The sequence below is a fragment of the Cryptomeria japonica genome, chromosome 2 (genome assembly GCF_030272615.1).
Source record: "Cryptomeria japonica chromosome 2, Sugi_1.0, whole genome shotgun sequence".
Lineage (NCBI taxonomy): Eukaryota > Viridiplantae > Streptophyta > Pinopsida > Cupressales > Cupressaceae > Cryptomeria > Cryptomeria japonica.
This window is the reverse complement of record NC_081406.1, coordinates 664,096,672-664,120,119: the sequence shown is the minus strand read 5'-3', so window position 1 is coordinate 664,120,119 and position 23,448 is coordinate 664,096,672. Positions and strand designations below refer to the sequence as shown.

Here is a 23,448-nt window from a genome sequence, read left to right as displayed (position 1 = left end):
TTGTATATAAAAAATAAAATAATACACTAACAATCCTTCTATTAAAATTAAATATTTTTTCTCTTAATGTGTACTCTACTTAAAAATTAGAATAATCTATCAACTTATGGGAGCTTGAGTCTATGTATCTAGGTCTTTTTCAAATAGATTTGATCTATGACTTACAAAAATCATTTGGTAAAGTGTAGTTTAGCTTTCTAGTTCACCTTATTCTTTGTCCTTCATGAAATCTTAAGGACTAGCAGTGTTTAGAAATGCCCAAGGGAGATTGCTAGATCTCAAGAGCTGCTTTCTTATAAGTCAACCTCCTTAATAGGATGAATATTACAGTCATGAAATTATTCAAGGACAACAATCTTTAGACATGGAAATGCTCTAGAATGAAATGGCACAAAATTAGATTATTTTTTTAGGTTCTCTAATCAAAGGGTTCCTATTGAATAAAATGATTTTTGAATACGAGAGAGGACTTGCCAATGAATGCAATTAAATGTCTTTAATTACAAACACGCAACACAAAATCATGCAAAACGTGCACCCATTCAACTTAAGCCAAAAAAGGAATGGGTGAGAGCTAACCAAAATTTGAATTTCAAATCTTTTGGGATTAATTTGCATGTTTAAGATTGATTATGTGCCAACAAAATTGACTCAACACATACACGTATAACTAGGCAGAAATAAATGTTCAAATATAGTAGCAATAATGGACATTATAAATGTTAATACACGGAAATATGTGTAGATATGGATATGATGGAGCGAAGTATAGAAGAATATGTAAATGAGACAAGTAACGATATAAGAAATGATCCCAACTTTACACACGATTGTGCCATTTATCAATATGTAATTGCATTAAGATATTCTCTTCCAATATACCCAAATTCAATAAGATTGACATGATTATGCAAATTTCACAATTGCAGTAATATGATATATAATTTGAAGTTTTAAAATAAATGGAATAAATCAACATAAACAAAAGAATCTTTTATTAAAAAAAACAAAAACCAAAACCTAGAGACAATGCATTACATGGTTGTCAAAGAGCGAACTGCCTTTCTATCATTGGTCGGTGCGTTGCAAGGGATGCATGCCAACGGTGCTTCCGATGCCGTCGATCGGTTCCTTTACCTTATCACTATGGTTCCTTCATCTTATACCTAATACCAGTTTGGCATATCTCCTTATCGGATTTCCTAAAATTGAAGTAGTGCATTTTCCTTAGCTGAAAGGAGGTGGCTACACCCACACACTTTCTAATTGATAAATGGAGTTATACGATTCATCAAATACACGGTGAGTGTCAAATACTGTGCCTCTCCATCTTTTTACATCTTAGATCTAATTCATTCATTCGATCAGCAATTCATCTGCTCATTTTTAACTCTCAGTGATTGTTTGTTTAATTTGTTTTCTATTGTGTTGTAAACATCAGTGATGAGTGGAGCTCGTTGAAGAGCATTGTGGATTATGCAGCATTGGAGCGGATGAAAATGTATTCGTTAGGAATAACCAAACTTGCAAATGGAGTCTACAGAAGAACTTTTGCAACATCTACGCTGCAATCTCTTTAGATTTGGTAGGGATGGGCGGTTTTGGTAAAATTACACTTGTCAAACAATTGGATATTTAAGAAATCTCCTCTATTTATAGATGCCGCTTTGATTTTTATCTGGGAGTTGATGTAGATAAATACTTTAGATCTTATATGATCTCCTCTAATCTTAAAGTGGCCAAGTAGCTTTTTTGTTGGCATGCTTGGTTACAATCTTATTTGCCTCATGGATTTGAAGATCTGACAGAAATTTCAACGAGTTCTTTCTATGGATTACCTTTGTCTCTTAAAGTATTAGGAGGATAGAGGTGGGTGAATCTGGAAGGTTACTAAGAGTCTCAGTGAGATGAAGTCTCTAGCATATTCGAGGTATATATTAAACAGAGGTCAAAAGTAAGCTGCTATATTCTGCACTTAGAATGGTAGAAGATTTCCGTAGATATAGCTTGTTTTTTCATTGAAAAGCAAAGAGTTTGACAATTTCTATGGGAAATGACATTATAAAGTATGCCCAGTTCAGTAGGGCATAAATCATTAGTGAGTGGTCTACATAGTTGGGAATCATTTATTTAAAATTGTTTCTCTTGAACTTCAAGAGTCAGAATAGCATAAGAATGCATGACCACCTTCTGTGATCTGGGAAGAGAAATTTCACTTAAACATTCATTTACTATTGGAAGGATGATCGACATTTGGACACAAATAGAGGTGAGTCTGTTTTTTTCTTCAATGAAATGTAATTTCATGTTCATGTTTTTTTTTTCCTATTCATACTTTTAAATCTTTATCACATTCTTGACATAAAAGAAGTATGCAAGGCTAATACAGATGCTAGTATTTCTGTTTTGGCTTCCTGTAAAAATTGGTGCATTCTTTCTGTCCGAGTGAATGAAAATTGGCTGCAGGCTCCTTTGCAGTGGAGACCACCGATTATTTCTTTCAGCCCTAGATTCCAATATTTCTGAAATTTCATAGGATGTCTGAGGTATTTGAAAAAAATAAATCTTTGATTGATTCAGCCCATTAATTTCCTAGGATGAGGCTTCCAGTAGAATTCCATCTTCTCAAATAGCTGGAGCACCTCTAGTTAAAAATTCTATCTTCATAACTACCTCTTTCAAAGATTTAACAAACTTGCAGCAAATAGATTTGTCCAACTGAATGGAGTCTAAGATGTTTCCAGTCTCTTTGAAGCAGTTAACATTCTTGCAAATCAGAAAAGAAAACCTTGATTCGTTGAGCATACCAGGTTCCCATTAGGAGACTTCAAAATAACTGTCTTCTCAAATTGTTGGAGCATCCAGAGTTAAAAATGCTATCATTAGTACCTAACTGTTTAAGGATATGACAAACCTGTGGTATATTGATTTGTCCAGCTGGATAGAATCTAATATGTTTTGAGTTACTTTTAAGCAGCTAACATTGCTTCTATATCTTGGTTTATGGTATTGTTTCAAGGTCATGTTCACATTTGACATTTTCAAAAATATCATACAAGAAGCTGAAGTTTTTGGGATGCAGGGAATCTCAAGAGTTGCCTCATCAAATCACAAATCAGATTTTCCTGAAGAAGCTCCATCTTGACGAGAACAACATGAGGGATGTAACAACAGACATTTGTCAATGAAGCAAAATGCAATTTCTGAAATGAAAGATCCTCTTCTTGAGGAGTGTTCCAACCTCAGAATTTTGAGTAAATTGGAATTTATGAGCATAAGCAGTTTGTCATTCGAAAGTTTGTCAGACACTCTTGTAAATTTGTCCTGCTTGAATCATCTTTCAATTCTTGCTTCTAACAATTGTAAAAGCTTCGCCAAGGCAGATTATAGATTCTAAATCTTTTGGATTCTCTAAATGTAGTCTCATTAGGATGAAGTCTTTACCAAAAACATTTCATTAACTCATAGTTGATTTTTGGGTCAAAGTGGTCAGGATTAAGCATCTTGATCGAAGTGAAACACAAGCATTCAAGATACTATTTTCTGAAGAGAGTTATCCAAGCCCTAAAATTTTCCATTTCTAGAAGAGCACTTTACAAGTGGAAAATGTCGCCATACAATTGTTTCATTTCAGTTTGGCTACATGCTTAATAATGTATAAATATTAAGTCCTCTACCATCCTGACTTATCTGTTTTGCATTTCGTTCACTTGCTCTGTGATCTACTTTGTGCTATACTAAGTAAATTTTATTTCATTTGTTTTCTATTTTGTTGTAGATGTTTACGAATGAGTGGAGACTGATGAAGAGTATTGTGAATTTTGCATTAAAGATGACTACATTTTTTTCATTCAATGTAGCCAAACATCCTGTTGTCTCAATGAAGCTGTAAGAGACTTTGTAACTCCTACACTGCAATCTCTGTAGAGTGGACAGAAGGCACAAATTGTGGAAATGGGGTATTGTGGTAAAATGACACTCGCGAAAAGCATTATGGGATAGAAGGTGCTTCTCCATCTACAGTTTCACTAGCAGATAACTTGGAGGACCTTCATGCCATACTTTTTTCTATTTAACAATATACATTAATGCAAGTCATATGAGATCTATTAGTCTGCTGATAGTTCTGGATGATGTGGATCATGAGGCCAACTAGATGCTCTGCTTCCAATGACGATCTCCCTTGGAATGGATAGTTTCATTATTGTCACAGCTCACGATTTGGGTATCCTTAGATCTTTGGGCATTTCCTTCATTTATAAGGTGTAGCTAAGTTGCTGTAATTTTTTTTACAGTCCTATTCACTCCAGGAATCAGAGGATCTGTTTGAAAAAAAAATGATTTCAAGTGTATTAACTCAATATAATAGAAAAAGGGAGTTATACTGGCCCACAAACTTTGCATCTCTCCAATCTCTATTATTTGTTTCTACAATCATTATGTTTATGATCAATGACCGAGAATAAAGAATAGGTCTGTCCAATTCAAATTCTAAGCTAAATTTACTAATTGGTAGCTGTTGATTTATCTCAGTGATTCTTATTTGGATATTGGAAATTGAAATTATGCTATTTTCAAGAGTTGCTTTCAAATTTAATGAATTTCAATGATAGGCAATTGTCGTGTTGTTATGTCTTCGGTTGGTGATAGGGGTTTGGAAGAATAAGGTTTTGAAAGAACTCATCCCTTAAAAAAAGTTATGTTTTGGCTGGTATGGAACTAAAGTGTAACTAGTTCTCATAATTTTTAGTGGCTAACTCGTGTTTCTGTGTTTTACCTCCTCTCACAGAATAAGTGAATGGATGCTATTTTCTACCATTCCACAATATTAAGTGTTTAATTTGAATGGAACCAGAATATAATTTAGTGTTCATTTTCAGTTCACGGCAGTAGTTTATTTCCGTTTAGGTGTCTACCTATGACAAGAATGTATCTATTAGAATATTGCAAACCCTGAAAACTTGACCTTATTTCTATCCTTCGCTGATCTATGGGACATATCATTTGCCACAAAAGCGAAAAAGAATTCATGTCTGTATGTATAGGTTCAATGAAATCCCCTCTAAATTCCAAGTCGTGATTAATAGAAGATCACTTTCTTCTTTGGATTTTAAAGAAGGGAAACTGTTCTATCCTTTACAATGTCCTAACTGTAACTGACCCTGACTTTTGAAATACAGAATTTTCCCTACTGTTTTCACAAAAGCAAAAAGAACTTCATGAATATATGTATACAGTATATGAAGGCCCCTCTAAATTTCAAGTCTTGATTGGTAGAATATCACTTTTCTCTTTAGATTGTATATGAATGAAACTCTCCTATCCTTTACAAGGTCCTGAACCTAACTTCCCACCTTTTCAGATACAGAATTTGCCCTACTGTTTTTGGAAACAATAGTTGATTGTTAGAGCAGTGTGAATTGAATTTTACCTCCAACGCATCTCACTTTGCTGCCATTAACCCTTTAAGATCCCTCACTCTTGATTCATCATTAATTTTAAATTGGGAGCGCCATAATAACCTAGAGTGCACTTCACCACAGAATGTTAGTAAAAGCAAACGAATTATCAGCTGTGCAGGAATGAAAGAAATTTACTACGATATTGTGCAGAATAGTTTTCTTTCCAGAAGATTGATTGTTCATAATAAAAATTCACCGCCCACAGGAAAGTCATTAGATCCCTACAGACCACTAATTAAAACCAACGAACCAAGGCCTCCAACACCAATTTTGGCACGAGGAAATAGATTTAAATTCATTATGCTTTCACAAAGTGCCCAAGAAATGCAGTTTCAGTAATGAATAATCAATCAACTATTGAAGAATGATCATCCATCATTATTATAGACAATGACAGAATCCTCACGAACAAGCAAGTTTATTCAGCAACTTAATCATCATATGCATTGCTGAATAAAGTGAGGAGTCTTAAGAGTACAAATTCAAAGTTATAGAGTGAAATCTCCGACTACTTGCTGATTTCTTGTGATAATGCTAACTTCAAACAGGCAAAAACAATTCTATTGTAGTGGGGTGGAAAGTGAGCAGATGTGAGGAGCATTTGACTGAAACTATAACCAGGTGAAAGAATTTGACATGTTCCCATTTATTAGATGCTAGAGACAGGTTTCAAAGTGAATTTGGAGTACCATTATGTTACCAAAATTACTCTAGAACTTATGCTAGGGTTTCTCCAATAAAAGCATGTGAAGTTGTATATAATTGTGTCCATATTGTAAGACAATTGGTATGTATATTGGAGTGTGGTTTATTTATTTATTTGGGTATAAATGAATGCCTTACGGTATATTTGTTTTATTTAATTTTTGTTGTATTTATATGATCAAATTATTTGTACATATACCTCTTCTCATATGCGAATAAGTTTAAGAGTTGGTGCATGCAATAACGTATGTGGGCTTATGTAAATTATTTCTTTGTTAAAGGGGACAATTTCCATAACAGATTAAGTAAAGAAGGTTTTTTTTTCTAATGATTTGATAATTGGAATTTTAACTTTCTTGATGTAATGACTAGATCAATTTTTCTTCAAAATACTCTAAATGACAAATGATAGATGTCCAATAAGAAATCATTCCTTCAAAACCTTGTAGATGTGACCAACTATGTCCAATAAGAAATCATTCCTTCAAAAAGAAAATTTGGTTTTCTTAGATGCTTTGAATTTAGTGGTGAGTTTAAATTTACTCCAATGATATCTCAAAGTAATTTGTTAACCCACCAAATTTGGGTATATCTATTATTTCTTTAAATTCTTTAAGCTATCTTTTGATGCAAGACAAGAGTATACTTAATTTTTCACAAAAGCTCTAATACCATGTAAGATTGCGCTTTGGAAATAGCCAACCAAGATCAAGGAGCTTCAATGAAAGCACAAAGAGATAAAAAATGAAAGAATAGTTCTATTATATCAAACAATGCAATATACAATTATTCTAATATTATATTATATTACTCAATTGAGAGCTACAATTGAGTATATATAGGATAGACCATCAAGAGATATGAATGCACAATCATTGTGGAATGCTAGGAGATGAATTGACATGTATTAAATATTGTAATGTTTCTTTAATGGTCATCTTACTTGTTTTAGGTAGTTTCCTTTTCTATCTTTAGTTCACATTGTTTCATTTAGAAACATCGTCTTGTACTTTTCTATTTAAGGAAACTTTGTCTTCATTGTTTAATAACAACATCAATTTATCATAACATGGAATCAGAGCAGGTTTGCGTTTGACTCCCTCACGAGAGGGCTCGGGATTTTGGGAGGGCCTTTTTTTTAGATTTGAGGGTTTCTGAAATTCGTGTGCATGTGTGAAAGCTTGTTCATGAAGAAGATTTCATGTTTTCATGGAATCTGCAGCTTTTTTTTCAAGGGTTTTCAGACTTGAGTTCGCAGGTTTGTGCTTTCTCGTGTTTTCTTGTTCGTGTTTTTCGTGTAGGGCCATGTTTTAGTATGGTTTTTTTTTTTTTTGCGTGTTTGAAGATTGTGGGTGCCAATAGTTTTTTGTTCCATGCGACTGACATTTTTTTTTTGTTTCTTCGTGGGTTGTTTTTGTTAGTTCACGGGCCGGTGTTTTTGCTTGTTTGTGTTTCTTTTGGGTCTTCTTTTCTTGCATGTCTTGGTGGTCTATGCTTGCAAATTTTTTTTCGTGTTTCTACTTCGTATTTTTCCAGTCCATGTTTTTCTACCTGCATGCAGCCTTCCACGGTATTGACTTTGCTAGCTTTGCGACTTGGGTCGCTAGATTTCCACAACAAAGGAGGATTAGTTTGTTGTTTTTTCTTCTACGACCTTTGATGTTCGCTTTTTTGTGGGGTCGAGTATTTTGAACGCAAAAAGGAGTTTTCGTACGACAAAATCGTGGATCTAGGCACACGTACAAGATGCGAGATTTCTGTGTAGATGTTTTTCACGATTTTTCTTTGGAATAAAATTGTTTGGACTTTGTTTGATCTAGGGTTTTAATAATTTTTCTCCTTAAAAATTTTTGGTTAGTTTTATAATTTTTTCCATAAAAAATTATATATGGTTTTAAAATAATTTTTGTCCTCAGAAAATTATTTTGTGGGTTTTTATAATTATTTAGTGGGTTTTTTCATGATTTTTTTGTCCTTAAAAAATATGTAAGGGTTTGTAATTTTTCCTCACAAATTATTTGATGGGTTTTGATAATTTTTTTCCTTTAAAAAAAATTAATTGAGGGTTTTGTGTGATTTTTCTCCTAAAAAATGTCATTTGTAATTCATGATGTTACTCGTTCACATGGGATTCTAGGTTTTGCATGATTTTGTCCTAAAAAATCATGGGTACAGGTGTTTCTATCTAAGGGTTTTTACTGTTTTTTTCAGAAAAAAAAAAAGCTTTGTAAACTTCAATTTTAGGGCTTGATGGTTTTTTCCTATAAAATTGTGGCTTCTTGCAGTCTATTTTGGGGCATTGTGCTTATTTGAAAATTTTTGTGGCTTTTTTTCTGAAGTAGTGAAGGGTTTGCTGATTTTTCCTCAAAATCATGGTTTCAATTTGAGAAGTTGTTCTCGATGTCTTTGGCTATAGGGAGGGACAGTTTTTTGTTTTCCCAGCATTGGGTTGGAAGGTTTCTGGTATCTTGGTCATTAACATTTTATAGATCTAGGGAGGGTCTCAACAACAACAGAGTGTTCTGAGGTGAAGGGGCAACCTTCTTTGCGTTTGTGATCAAAAGATCTGCAAGTGTCTTCCGTAGGGTAGTTCGTACGATGACCATAAAGGGAGGGTATTAAATATTGTAATGTTTCTTTAATGGTCATCTTAGTTGTTTTAGGTAGTTTCTTTTTTTGTCTTCAATTCATGATTGTTTCATTTAGAAACATCATCTTGTACTTGTCTATTTAAGGAGACTTCGTATCCATTGTTTAATAACATCGATTTACCATAACATGTATGCACAACATCTCCACCAAACTGATAAAATATAAGTCACATGGTGCAAATTCATCATTCCTAAGTATATACCTATCTTAGAAAGTGTATCCTTGTTGCAAGGTGTGTGTGCCCTTGATCTCCTTGTGTTGTGTAGCACAGTGCTCTGGTTTGCAACATGGCTTAACTTCCTCATGTGTATTCATTAAATCTTGTGGTTGTATCAGGCATTAACAACTTTCTTTTGGTGCAACGACAACAATGTTTCCAACAAGTGGTATCAGAGCCTAAGTCACGGGTTCAAACCCCTCGCTTGTGTTGGGGCGAGGGGGATTGTTGCAAGGTGTGTGCCCTTGGGCTCCTTGTGTTGTGCAACATAGTGATTGGGTTTGCAACATGGCTTAATTGCCTCCCATGGATTCATTAAATCTCGTGGTTGTATCAAGTATTAACATGTCAATATTTTTGTGCAACGACAATCATGTTTCCAACAATCCTATCCTAGATATATATTGTGTAATAAATTAATTAAATATCTTCTCTCTCAATATGCACTCCATAGAAATGAGACTCGCCTAGATTTGCTAGGACCCAGCGAGTCTTGAGGTGGGTGACCTAGGCGAGTCCAAGGACTTGTTGACTCGACTTGGACGTAACGATTCTCGAATCCTGGACTCAGCCGATGACAACATAAAAGTGACAAAACATAAAAACTAAAAAGTGTTTTTAATTTTTTTAACCCTAAAAGTGAGCTTATTTCTTTGTATTGGCAAAATAGGAGGAGAAGAGTGAGTTGTGAGGAAAAACAATAGTGCTTTGTAGGGCAACCAACAAGAAGGAAGACTAAGAATTTGTCAACAAATCACATTGGGACAATGTATTACTCACATTTGGTGCATCGAGAGCTTCATACAAAGGATTGGAAAGAGGTTGCATTTGATTTGAAGTTTGTTCTAAGAGGTAAGATTGAATTTTTTATTTTTTTTTGTGTTTTGTAGAAAAAATTACATTTATTTAAAAAAAAAACATTTGTATTCATTTTGATTTCCTTCCAAAGAAAGAGCAATCAACAAACCCTACCACTTTAAAAAAAAAAAACCCTATTTTTTTTTTCAAACAAACCCTACATTATTTTTTGAAAAAAACCATACAATATATTTTTCGTATTGATTTATAAAGGTAATGCACAAATGTTCATTTTTTTGTCATTGTTTTATTGTATTAGCCTTAAGTTTTTGAAAATCATATTTTTCACAATGTCTAGTGATAATCCTACTCCTAGAACAATCACATGTAGAAGAGATCCAACTTGGAAATATACTGAAAGTTTTCCTGGGCCAAAAAAAGGAGAGGCAAAATGTAAATTTTGTAAAACAATCTTTCATAGAGGCACAAATAGATTCAAATACCACATTGTCGACATACACGACCATAATGGTGACCCTTGCACGCTAGCAATTTTTGAGGCTATTCGTTAGTGTTAAGTGCAACTAGAAACTTTTGAAGCACAAAAAGAAATGAAGAAGGGGCAAGGGGAGGAGTTGGCTAGCATTGGTCCTAAAATTCATAAATCTAGGATGGATTCATATTTTGAGCCACCCACTACTCCTGGTGCCCAATTCTCACTTTAGAGCATGGGGTGGAACAAGGAGGTACATGATGTAGCTAGATGTGCAATTAAGAAATTTTGGTATGATGGCACCATTCCATTCTTTGTGGCTAGGTAATTCCTTTTTATTTGATTGTTTTAAAATTTATAGTTTGTTTTGTGTAATGGATTTTTATTGGACATACTTATCTTATTTAAAATTATTTTGTGACAAGTCTCCTTATTAGTAGAGCATGGTTGATGCCATCACTATTTGTGGGCCAGAGTTCAAAGCCCCTTTTGAATCTTACTCGAGGGGCCCAATTTTGACAAAAACAATGGGTGATGTAAAAGCCACATTAGAGGACCAACGGGAGATGTGAAGCAAGAAGGGTTGCACCATCATGACAGATGGTTGGATTGATAGGAGAAACATGACGCTCCTGAGTTTTCATATTTCTTCTACAAGTGATTGATCATTCTACTTCCCTCAATGCATTGAATAATTTGAATTTGATTTAGTGATTAGTATTTTTTATTTTTCAATTTATGATTTTGCTTTATTTTCAAATTTCAAGTGGCTCCATGGTCCTGAAGCCCATCGATGCTTCTACACATTCTAAAAATGTCACATTCTTATGCGAGGTTATAGAGGAAGTCATACATGAGGTGGGTGAGGAGAATGTAGTACAAGGGGTGACTGATAATGCAACAAATTATGCTACTGCAAGTAAACTTTTGACGAAGAGGAACCCATCTATATTTTGGTCTCCATATGTCGCCCATTACCTTGACCTCATGTTGGAGGATATTGGCAAGCTTCCATGGATCAAGACATGTGTGTAGAAGGCAAAAAATATTTGCAAATTTGTATACAATCATTCATGGGTCCTTAGCCTAATGAGACAATACAAAGGGCAGAAAGAGTTGGCTCGTCCTAGAATCACTAGATTGTCACCAATTTCATCACATTACAATCCTTGATTCAATATAAGGCAGCTTTGCGGCATATGTTTGTTGGTGAGGAGTGGACTTCCTCATCCTATGTTACGACTGCTGCAGGGATTGATGTGATGAATTGCATTTTTGATTAGCCAACCTTTTGGGCACCTTGTGTAAAGATTGTGAAGGTAAATTTTTTATAAATTCTACATTATGTTTTAATTTCAATTCATTTTTTTGTTTTGTTTGCTTATTTCATTCACACTTAAGCTAATTGATAAAGTTTCACAATATTTGTAGCTCCTTGAGCCCTTGGTAGTTCTCCTATGTGTTGTTGGTGGGGAGAAGCCCACACTGGGCTACATATTCAAGGGCATGGATAGAGCCAAGGTGGGCATTAGAGCTATCTATGGAGGAGATAAGAGTAAGTATCATCCCATTTGGGATATCATTGATAGGAGATGACAAGTCCAACTTCACAAACCCCTCCATGCAGCCGCTCATTACTTCAATTTGACATTCCATTTCCGCCTTGATTTCAAAGCGGATGAGGAGGTTTTAAGAGAATAATTTTAATTATATATTATTCAATTTATTATTTAAATGAGATTGATTTTTTTTCTTTTTTTCATCTTAGATAGATGGTGGCAGATGTTTGGTCCTAAAATACCAAATCTTCAGTGGATAGCCATTCGTATTTTGAGCCAACCATGCAGTGCTTCTGGTTGTCAATGCAATTGGAGTATGTCTGAGCACATACACTCCAAGAGGTGCAATAGACTGCCTATGGAGAGGTTGAATGATCTAGTCCTTGTTCATTACAATCTATGTCTTAAACAAAGACATGGTTTGGACCACAACTCCACCTTGATCATGCTAGAGGAGGTCGATCTAGAATTTGAGTGGATCATTGAGGCTACAGATCCTGTCTTTAGTGTCGAGGACCTTGATAAGATAGACCAGGTAGATAGAGACGCTGAGGCTATAGCCGTGACAAAGGAGAAGGTTAGAGCACAAGCAGAGCTAGACATAGACATAACTGATGTTGGTGAGGGTGGAATTAAGTCATAGGTAGAGACTATAGTTGTTGAATCATACAGGACCTACCTTAGATGCCTTCGTAGGAAGGATGCAAATTTTTTTATATTTGTGTGAAACATTTGATGTCATGGATTTCATATTCCATGAGTTTTGTATACATTTTAACAATATTTATGATTTAATATATCTATGTTTGCTATTTCCTTCAGCTACAATTTGCGTTTATACTAATGTGATCGATGTATACTTCTGTATGTGATTAAATTAACTTTTCTTTGATGATTTTATTGTGTATTGAAGGTTTATTTAATAAAGGGTGCATGAAAAAAGTTTTAAATCTTTAAAATATCTAAATTTCTTGGGTTTTTCACTTTGTTGAGTGTCGTTGAGTTTTTTTTGCCAAGTCCCGAGTCCCAAGTCGATTCACCCTTGCTGAGTCTGTGCTGAGTTCGAGTCCTGTTTTTATGATGTACTCTACTTCAAAATTATAATAGTTTACAAACTTATGGGAGGTTTAGCCTACGTCTCTAGGTTCTTTTTCCTAAACAAAGATTTGATTTATGACTTACAAATATGATTTGATAGTGTGTAGTTTAGCTTTCTTGTTCACCTGGTTCTTTGTGCTTCACTAAACCTTAAGGACTAATAGTGTCTAGAAATGTGCAAGAAAGATTGCTAGATCTTAAGGGTTGCATTCTTATAGGTCAACACCCTTGATAGGACTGACTTACGGTCATGAAAATAATAAAGGATAACAATCTTTAGACATGGAAATGCTCTAGAATGATGTGGTGTAGAATTAGATTATTTTTAGGTTCCCTCATCAAAGGGTTCCTAACATGCCTTTCTTTGAATGCAAATGATTTTTGAATATGAGAGAGGACTTGCAAATGAATGGTAATTAACTGCCTTTAAATACAAGCACACAACAATAAATCATACAAAACATGTACCAATTTGACTCAAACCAGGAAAGAAATACAGAGAGTCAACCAAAATTTGAATTTGAATTTCAAAATTTTTAGGACAAATTTGTAGGTGTAGAATTGATTATGTGCTAACAAGATCAACTCAAGATATATAAGTAATAATAACTACGTAGAAAGTAATAATAACTACGTAGAGAATAATGTGCAAATATGGTAGAAATAATGGGTATCATAAATGTCAGATATGTGGAAATATTTGTATATAAGGATAAGATGGATCTAAGTTTTGAAGAATATGTAAATGGGATGAGTAACAACGAAGAAATGAGCTCAACTTTACAAAAGATTGTGTCATTTATCATTATGTAGTTGCATTATATTCAAATTGAATAAGATTGACATGGTTTTTGCAAATTTAACCATTAGAATAATATAATATATGATTTATTGATTTATTACACATTCTCTCTATATATTATATAAATTTTAAAACAAAGTTTGTAATTTCATGTTTAAAAAAACCCTAACCTAAGAATCAACGCATTACATGGGTGAAAGGGTAAACTGCTTTTTTTCATTGGTCGGGTGCGCTGCAGGGGATGTGTGCCATCGGTAATGCCGATGCCGTCAATCGGTTCCTTGACCTAATCACTTTGGTTCCTTCATCTTATACCTAATACCAGTTTAGCATATCTCCTTATCGGATTTGCATTTTCCTTAGCTGAAAGGAGGTGGATGCGCCTACAAGCTTCCTTTGGAAAATGGGGTTCTCATCAAATACACGGTGAGTGTCAAATACTCTGTCTCTCCATCTTTTTACATCTTAGGTCTCATTCATTCATTCGATCAGCAATATATCTGCTTTTTTTAAAACTCTGTGATTTGTTTGTTTGTTTTGTTTTCTATTGTGTTGTAAACGTAAGTGACGAGTGTAGTATGCTGAACAGTATTGTGGATTATGCTGCAGTGGAGCTGATAGAAAATGGTTTCAAATGGAGTAACCAAACATTCAGATGGAGTCTACAGAAAAACTTTGGTAACATTTACACTGCAATCTTTTTAGATTTGGTAGGGATGGACGGTTCTGGTAAAATTACACTTGCCAAACAATTGGATATGAGAGAAATCTCCTGTATTACCAAGTAGCTCTTCTGTTGGCATGCTTGGTTACAATCCTATTTGCTTCAAGGATTTGCAGATCTAGCTGGAATTTTAATGGATTCTTCCTATGGATTACCTTTGTCTCTGAAGGTATTAGGAGGGTACACTTGTGTGACTCGGAAGAGTTACTGGGAATCCCAGTTAGATAAGATCTCAAAAATATTTGAGGTCCACATTAAACAGAGTATGCACGGAGAAGAGCAGGAGATTTCTTTAGATATAGCCTGCTTTTTCATTGAAAAGCAAAGAGTTTGGCACTTTCTATGGGAAATGATAGTAGCATAAGAATGCATGATCATAGATATAGCCTGCTTTTTCATTGAAAAGCAAAGAGTTTGGCAATTTCTATGGCGAATGATAGTAGCATAAGGATGCATGATCATAGATATAGCCTGCTTTTTTATTGAAAAGCAAAGAGCTTGGCAATTTCTATGGTGAATGATAGTAGCATAAGAATGCATGATCATAGATATAGCCTGCTTTTTCATTGAAAAGCAAAGAGCTTGGCAATTTCTATGGCGAATGATTGTAACATCAGAATGCATGATCACCTCACCTTCTGTGATCTGGGAAGAGAAATTTCAATTATTAACTATTAGATTATGGATGATCTACATTTGGACACAAACGGAGGTGAGTCTGATCTTTTCTTTGATGGAATGTAATTTGCCATTAGTCGTTGTTACAGCATATTACTAGGTTTCATGTTTTGATTTCTCCTATTCATACTTCTAAATTTTTATCTCATTCTTTACATAAAAAGAAGTATGCAAGGCTAATACACATGCTAGTATTTTCTATTTTGGCTTCCTGTAAAAAAAGGTGCATTATTTCTGTCCGAGTGAATGAAATTGGCTGCAGGCTCCTTTACAATGGAGAGTGCCGATTATTTCTTGTAACCCTAGTTTCCAACATTTTTCAAATTTATTGTGATGTCTGAGGTATTTGATTTTTTTTTTAATTGATTCAGCACATTAATTTCCAATGATGAGGTTTCCAGGAGAACTTTATCTTCTCAAATATCTGGAGCACCTCTAGTTAAAAATGCTATCTTTATACCTACCTCTTTCAAACATTTAACAATCTTGCAGCAAATAGATTTGTCCAACTCGATGGATTCTCTGATTTTTCCAGTTTCTTTAAAGCAGCTAGCATTCTTGCAAATCAGAAAAGAAAACATTGATTCGATTAGCATATTAGTTCCCATTAGGAGACTTCGAAATAACTGTCTTCTCAAATTGTTGGAGCATCCAGAGAAAAATGCTATTATTAGTACCTAACTGTTTAAGGATATGACAAACCTGTGATATATTGATTTTGCCTGCTCGATGGAATCTAATATTTTTTAGTTTCTTGTAACCAGCTAACATTCCTGCTATATCTTGGTTTATGCTATTGTTTCAAGGTCATGTTCGCATTTGACATTTTAAAACATATCATACAAAAAGCTGAAGGTTTTGGGATGCAGGGAATCTCAAGAGTTTCCTTATCAAATCACAAATCAGATATTCCTGAATTAGCTCCATCTTGATGAGATAAACATGAGGGATGTTCCAACCGACATTGGTCAATCAAGCAAATTGCAAGTTCTGAAACGAAAGATCCTCTTTTTGAGGAGTGTTCCAACCTCAGAATTTTGAGTAAATTGGAATTTCTGAGCATAAGCAGTCTGTCATTCTAAAGCTTGTCTGACACTCTTGTAAATTTATTCTGCTTGAATCATCTTGCAATTCTCGCTGCGTACAATTGTGAAATATTCACCAAGGGAGATTATAAATTCTAAATCTTTTAGATTCTCTAAATGTAGTTTCGTTAGGAGTGATGTCTTTACCAAAAACATTTTATTAACTCACAGTTGGTTTTTGGGTCAAAATCGTCAGGATTAGGCATCTTGATCAAAGTGAGACACAAGCATTCTCGATACTATTTTCTGAAGAGGTTATCCAATCCCTGTAATTTCCAATTTCTAGAAGAACACTTGATAAGTGGAAAATGTCGCCACACAATTGTTTCATTTCATTTTCGCAAAATGCTTAATAATGTACACATATCCAAGTACTCTGCCATCCTGAATTATCAGTTTTGCATTTCGTTCACTTGCTCTGTGATCTATTTTGTGCTATACTTTTCATTTGTTTCTATTTTGTTGTAGATGTTTACCAGTGAGTGGAGACTGATGAAGAGTATTCTGAATTTTGCATTAAAGATGATTAAAAAGGTTTCATTCAATGTAGCCAAACATCCTGTCGTCTCAATGAAGCTGTAAGAGACTTTGAAACGGCTACACTACAATCCCTGCGGAGTGGACAGAATGTACAAATTGTGGAAATGGGACATTGTGGTAAAATGACAGTCGCTACAAGCATTATACGATAGAAGATGTTTCTCCATTTACAGTTTCAGTCTTCAGTCTTAGTGCATGGCATTGTAAAACACTTCAAATAACTAGCAGATAACTTGGAGGACCTTCATGCCATACTTTTTTCTATTTAACAATATACATTAATGCAAGTCATTTGAGATCTACTTGTCCAATCTCTGCTGATAGTTTTGATGATGTGAATCATGAGACTAATTAGATGCTCTGCTTCCAATGACAACCTCCATTGGAATGGGTAGTTTCTAAGTCACAGGATACAGCGATTTTCATGGATGAAGTTCGAATTTAATCGAATTTCAAACTTCTATAAAAAAAATCGAATTTAATCGAATTTCCTCTATAAAGCACTGCTATCTGCCTCTAAACACAACTCAGCTGGTCATGGGTATTCTTTGTATATGCTTTGTATCTATTGGGTCATGGGTGTCTGCAACTGCTGGGTTGCCCTTGGATTTTCTCCGACAAGGGTCGCTATTCTGATAATTTATTAGAAGTATACATATATTTAAAAATAAACAAAATTATAGAAGGCGAATTTTATCCGAATTTTTTTTCGAATTTTTCACTTATCGAATTTCATCCGAATGTCATGTCTGTCGAATTCGAACCTTGTGACTTAGGGTAGTTTCATTATTGTCACAGCTCATGAGTTGGGTAACCTCAAATCTTTGGGCATCTCCTTCATTTATATACTGCAGCTATGTCGCTGTAATTGTTTCTTACAGCCCTATTCAAACAGGAATCAGAGGATATATTTGAAATGTTTTTAAAAAATTAAAATTCAAGTATATTTAATTCAATATTAAAGAAAAAGGGAGTTATACTGGCCTACAAACTTCGCCTCTATCTAATCTCTATTATTTGTTTCTACAATCATTATGTTTTTGATCTATGACCGACAATAAAGAATAGGTCTATCCAACTCAAATACTAAGCTAATTTACTGATTGGTAGCTGTTCATTTATCTCAGTGATTTTTATTCGGATATGGGAAATTGAAATTATGCTATTTTCAAGAGTTGCTTGCAAATATAATGAATTTCAATGATAGGAAATTGTCGTGTTTTGTTATGTCTTTCGTTGGCTCAGAGGGCTTCGGAAGAATAAAGATAGGTTCAATGATATCCCCTCTAAACTGCAAGTCGTGATTAATAGAATATCACTTTGTTCTTTAGATTGTAAAGGAGGGAAACTGCTCTATTCTTTACAATGTACTTGATCTTAACTGGCCTTGGCTCTTCAAAACAGATTTTGCCCTATTGTTTTCGCAAAAGCAAAAAGGAACTTCATGAAGATATGTATATATTTTATGAATGCTCTTCTAAATTTAATGTCTTGATTGGTAAAATTGATTTTTATTCAGATATTGGAAATTGAAATTATGCTATTTTCAAGAGTTGCTTGCAAATATAATGTGAGTTTCAATGATAGGAAATTGTCCTGTTTTGTTATTTCTTTGGTTGGCTCATAGGGCTTTGGAAGAATAAAGACAGCTTCAATGAAATCCCCTCTAAACTGCAAGTCTTGATTAATAAAATATCACTTTCTTCTTTAGATTGTAAAGAAGGGAAAGCGCTCTATCCTTTACAATGTCCTGATCTTAACTGGGCCCGACTCGTCAAAACAGAATTTGCCCTAATGTTTTCACAAAAGCAAAAAAGAACTTCATGAAGATATGTATAAGTTTTATGAAGGCTCCTCTAAATTTAAATTCTTGATTGCTAAAATATCACTTTCTTAATTAGATTGCATATGAGTGAACTGTCTTTTCCTTTACAAGGCCTGACCCTAACTGGCCTGTCTGTACATATACAGAGTTTGCCTTACTGTTTTTTTGATTGTTAGAGCAGTGTGAACTAAATTTTACCTCCCACTTTTCTATCATTAACTCCTCAAAATCCCTCTCTTGATTCATCATTAATTTATTGTGAAGACAAAAATGCTGTAGACTGCACTTCACCACAGAATGTTCTTAAAACTAACGGATTATAAACGGTGCAGGAATTAAAGAAGTTTAGTAGGATTCTCTCTATATGTATAATGTCAATGAAAGCCCCACTAAATTCCAAGTCGTGATTAATAGAATATCACTTTCTTTTTTGTATTGTAAAGAGAGAAACTGTTCTATACTTTACAATGTCCTAACTGTAACTGACCCGAAACTTTTTAAATACAGAATGTTGCCTCTGTTTTCAGAAAAGAAAAAAAAAAAAAAACCTTAATGAATACATTTATAAAGTATATGAAGGCACTTCTATATTTCAAGTTTTGATTGGTTGAATATCACTTTCCTCTTTAGATTTTATATGAATGAAACTGTTGTATCTTTTTCAAGGTCCTGACCCTAACTTGCCCACCATTTCAGATACAGAATATGCCCTACTGTTTTTTGGCAAATAGTTGATTGTTAGAGCAGTGTGATTTGAGCTTTACCTCCAACGCATTCCACTTTGCTCCCATTAATTCTTTAAAACTCCTCACTCTTGATTCATCATTAATTTTAGATTGGGAGCACCAAAATAACCTAGAGTGCACTTCACCACAGAATGTTAGTAAAACTAACGAATTATCAAGTGTGCAGGAATCAAAGAAAATTTACTAGGATATTGTGGGAATAGTTTACTTTCTAGAACATTAATTGTTCATAATAAAAATTCAACGTCCACAGGAAAGTCATTAGATCCCTACAGACCAATGAACCAAGGTCTCCAGCACCAATTATGGCATGAGGGAAATAGATTTAAATTCATTATGCTTTCACAAAGTGCCCAAGAATGTAGTGTCAATAATGAATTATCAATCAACCATTGGAGAATGATCATCCACCATTATTATAGAAAATGACAGAATCCTCACAAACAAGCAAACCTATTCATCAACTTAATCATCATATGCATTGCTGAATAAAGTGAGGACGTAATTTGTCTTAAAATCACAATTGCAACAAATTAGGGCTATAGTTAATCATGAGGGTTAGTCAAGCTGCATTATATTTAGAGTATAAACACATTCGGGAAAGAGACATGATGGGTCCGCTTGAAGCCATTTCGACACGAAGCTTGAGATTGGATGTCTAGCACAACCCTTTTGCTTGGTGGCTTGTACTTGATGTTGGCAATTGACACTCATCCGGTGACTTCCGGTAGTTGCTTATTGGTCTAGGGCTGTCATTGAAGGCAACTCTTCTTGGAGATTCGATTCGGCGGTCGTGATTTCTCTTATCCAGAAGCAGGAGTTAACCGGTAAAACAAGGCTATCTCGGTGATGTTTTATTTCAGAAAGATTTTTGATGATTGCGGTGATTTTGGTGATTGATTTTGTGATCTTGGTGAATGGGAAGATCCTTAGGAAGTGTGCGATTATATTCTTTTGGTCTAGTGCTATGTTTTGTTAAAGATTGAAGCTGACTTTAAGCTACACTTGACACTTCTTAAAGTCGACTTGAAGGAGATTGTTTTTGTTAAGACCAGATATATAAGATCGAATTGGCGATTAGTTTTTGGTGTATTACTATTGTGGAAATCCATTTTTGTGCGATTGAGCGTAGTTTCACGTGCGCATTTGGTTCACAGATAATCCGAATGCTGACTGAGGCAGAAATAGAGTATTTGCAGAGTGTGTACAGTCAGACATCTAGTGCTTAATCGGAATTCATTCATGCATTGTTAGATGCTACTTCATAGTTCATTTCATTGTATTTCCTCATTGTAATTGAATTATAAGTTAGTGAGACTTCTCTGAAGGTCGTAACCTTTTGGGTTACTGTAATTGAGCAATGAGCCTGAATGCAAGTGCATTCCCCATCTATGTAATATTTATGTACTCCTGGCTATAATATATGAATATTGTGGGTTCTAGCCCCATCGTTGTTTTTCCCTTTTCGGGTTTCCACGTAAAAATTCCAGTGTTGTGGATCTGTGGTTTATTTATTGCTTGTTTATGTTCCTCACTGTTATACATTGCTTACCGGTGGATAAAGAATAAGTTTGTGTATTTGATTTCCGACAGATCACTGATTCACAACCCCCCCCCTCAGTGATCCCTGATTCTAACAGTTGGTATCATTGCCTAGTTCCTCTGAGGAAGCTTTACTGCTTGAGGAAGATCTGAGAGATTGATTCAATTGATTTCGATTTTCAAAGACAACTCAATGTGGCACCACTTGAGGATCTTGATGCAGCTAGAAATGAGATCTGTACCTTGAAGAAGAACTTGAATGCTGCTGATGATTTCATTAGTGAGTTGAAGGATCAAACAAGTGTCTATAGAGAGAAGATGAATGAATTAATGGACAAGTTGAAGGAGAAAGAAGATCGGATCCTGGAATACCAGGACAAAACTAATGAAGTTAATAAGCTTGAAAGAGAGAATGTTGCCAAGAGTGAGGAGTTCTAAAGAATTAATGTTCCCAATCTAAATTTTTTTATTCTTTTTTCAAACTTGATTCATCATTTATTTTAAAACTCCTCACTCTTGATTCATCATTAATTTTTGGAATGTTTCCAAGAGTGAGGAGTTTTAAAGAATTAATGTTCCCAATCTAAATTTGCTCCCATTAATTCTTTAAAACGACTCACTCTTGATTCATCATTAATTTTAGAAAGAAGATCGGATCGTGGAATATCAGGACAAAACTAAGAGATTGAGGACCGAAAGAAGAATGAAGAGAATCTGACACAATCATTGAAGGAAAGAGCTGATGAATGCTTCAGGCTTACCTATGAGAATGATCAGTTGAAGCTTGAGTTGACACAATCAAGGAATAATGGTCAAGAACTTAAAGACAAATTGCTACCTTGAGGGATGAATTTGCTATTGCCAATGAATACACAGACAAATTCAAAGCTAGTTTAGCAAGGCTTGATGAGATGCTGGAAAGTCAGAGACATGGAAGGGATATGCAAAGTCTAGGATTTGAGAAAGGTAAATCCTTCGAATATGGACAAGGCAATGTAAAACCTGATCAAAAGAAGAGCAAGAATCCTCTGGTAAGATAACCTAATGCTCATAAATTCAATGGTAGATGCTTTACTTGTAATAAATTTGGTCATATGGCAAGTAAGTGCAAAAGTTGGATGAATAATGGAATGATGAACAACATGAATAATGCTTCTACCTTTACCGATCATCGTTTCATATGCAATAATTTTGGTCACAAGTCAAATATGTGTAGAGCAACAATGAATAACTTTCAAAACAAGGGATGCTATGCTTGTGGAATGTTTGGACACATTTCTAATCAGTGCAGGACAAGACCAAATCATATGAACTTCAAACCTATGCAAAATAATGTTGTTTGTAGAATATGCAACAAAATCGATCACATTGCAAAGTACTATAGAAGTAAGAACAATGCTCCGATAGTCAAGAACATATTAGATGAAAAGGGAAAGGCAAAGGTTGACGAGATCAGAGATCACCATACGAAGATGTGGGTAAAGAAAGATGAATCTAAGGCATATGGTGAATCTATACTTGAATCCAGTGGAGAACCTTCATCCGGTAACTAGGGCTTTTGGCCTTAAGGGGAGGCAAATCCATGCAAATCTTGTAGTACCCCTTGATGGGATATGTAGTCGATAGATTACAGATGACAGGAATTGAATTTTAGTTGATATCCAGGATTCAGATGGTTGATTTCGGCATCCGGTAGTTTCTTAGGGCATCTGGTTGGATATTTGAAGTGCATTTATTTCAAAGTGAATTAGGGTTTTCAAAGTTAAAAGGGCAAATTCGAGAGTTATTCTTCACTTTGCGAATAGTGTTTTTGATCTGCAGAACAAGGCGATCAAGACTTCCAGGCGATTAGAGAGCTAAAAGCGATCCAACAAGTGATCTAGGGCATTCGACAATTAGTTGAGGTATTTTTTCGAAGAACATTTCTGAGTTTGGATTTCTGAAAATTTGAAATGGCATCCTCTTCTTCCATTGCTACACCACTTGTTGTTGAGGTCAAGGATAGAACATGTCCTATGTTTAAGAAGCAACCTCACAAATCCATGGAGATCGGCTCAGTTGGAGCTTTCTCTTCCATTCCACACTGAGTTCTACACGTAGACAATATAAGGGCATATATTCATTGTGAGATCGAAGAAACCGATAGTGAAGACATTTTGGATCTATATACCGATAGTATCATGGGCGAAATTGGTAACCCCAAGCCGAAATTTGTGCAGTTGCAGAGAAAGGGTTTCACCCAGTTCGTGAACTTTCCGTCATTCGATGAAAATGAATGGGTGAGGTATGTATTGAGCAGAATTCATGTAGAGTTTATATGGCTTGACCAACCCTATAAGATCACTTCAAAGGCGATTAGGGTGGTAACTTGTTTGAATCAAACCAGTGACAAGCTAGGGCTTCGAAAAGTCACAAACCCTACGGTCAACAAGTTAACCAATGCAAAATTTGATGGGTGTTCGATGAAGATTAGCACAATCAAGGATGACGATGTCAAGTTTGTTGCGATGGTTATTGGCTAT

The 23,448-nt window shown here is 34.8% G+C and overlaps 2 long non-coding RNA genes across 5 annotated transcripts; both read left to right on the top strand.

Annotated features, from left to right (window-relative positions):
- Positions 1-1,060: 1,060 nt before the first annotated feature.
- Positions 1,061-4,405, top strand: LOC131055457 (uncharacterized). Of its 3 annotated transcripts, none has more exons than XR_009108358.2 (3): positions 1,086-1,302; positions 1,442-3,655; positions 3,779-4,405. It is a non-coding gene; the product is annotated as an uncharacterized LOC131055457 (long non-coding RNA). The 3 variants fall into 3 exon arrangements; XR_009108357.2 differs by having other exon boundaries at positions 1,087-1,302; positions 1,442-2,269; positions 3,083-4,405; XR_009108356.2 differs by having other exon boundaries at positions 1,061-1,302; positions 1,442-4,405.
- Positions 4,406-13,969: 9,564 nt separating this feature from the next.
- On the top strand, positions 13,970-17,124 carry LOC131055458 (uncharacterized). Of its 2 annotated transcripts, none has more exons than XR_009108360.2 (3): positions 13,970-14,212; positions 14,376-14,464; positions 16,742-17,124. It is a non-coding gene; the product is annotated as an uncharacterized LOC131055458 (long non-coding RNA). The 2 variants fall into 2 exon arrangements; XR_009108359.2 differs by having other exon boundaries at positions 13,975-14,212; positions 14,396-14,464.
- Positions 17,125-23,448: the final 6,324 nt, after the last annotated feature.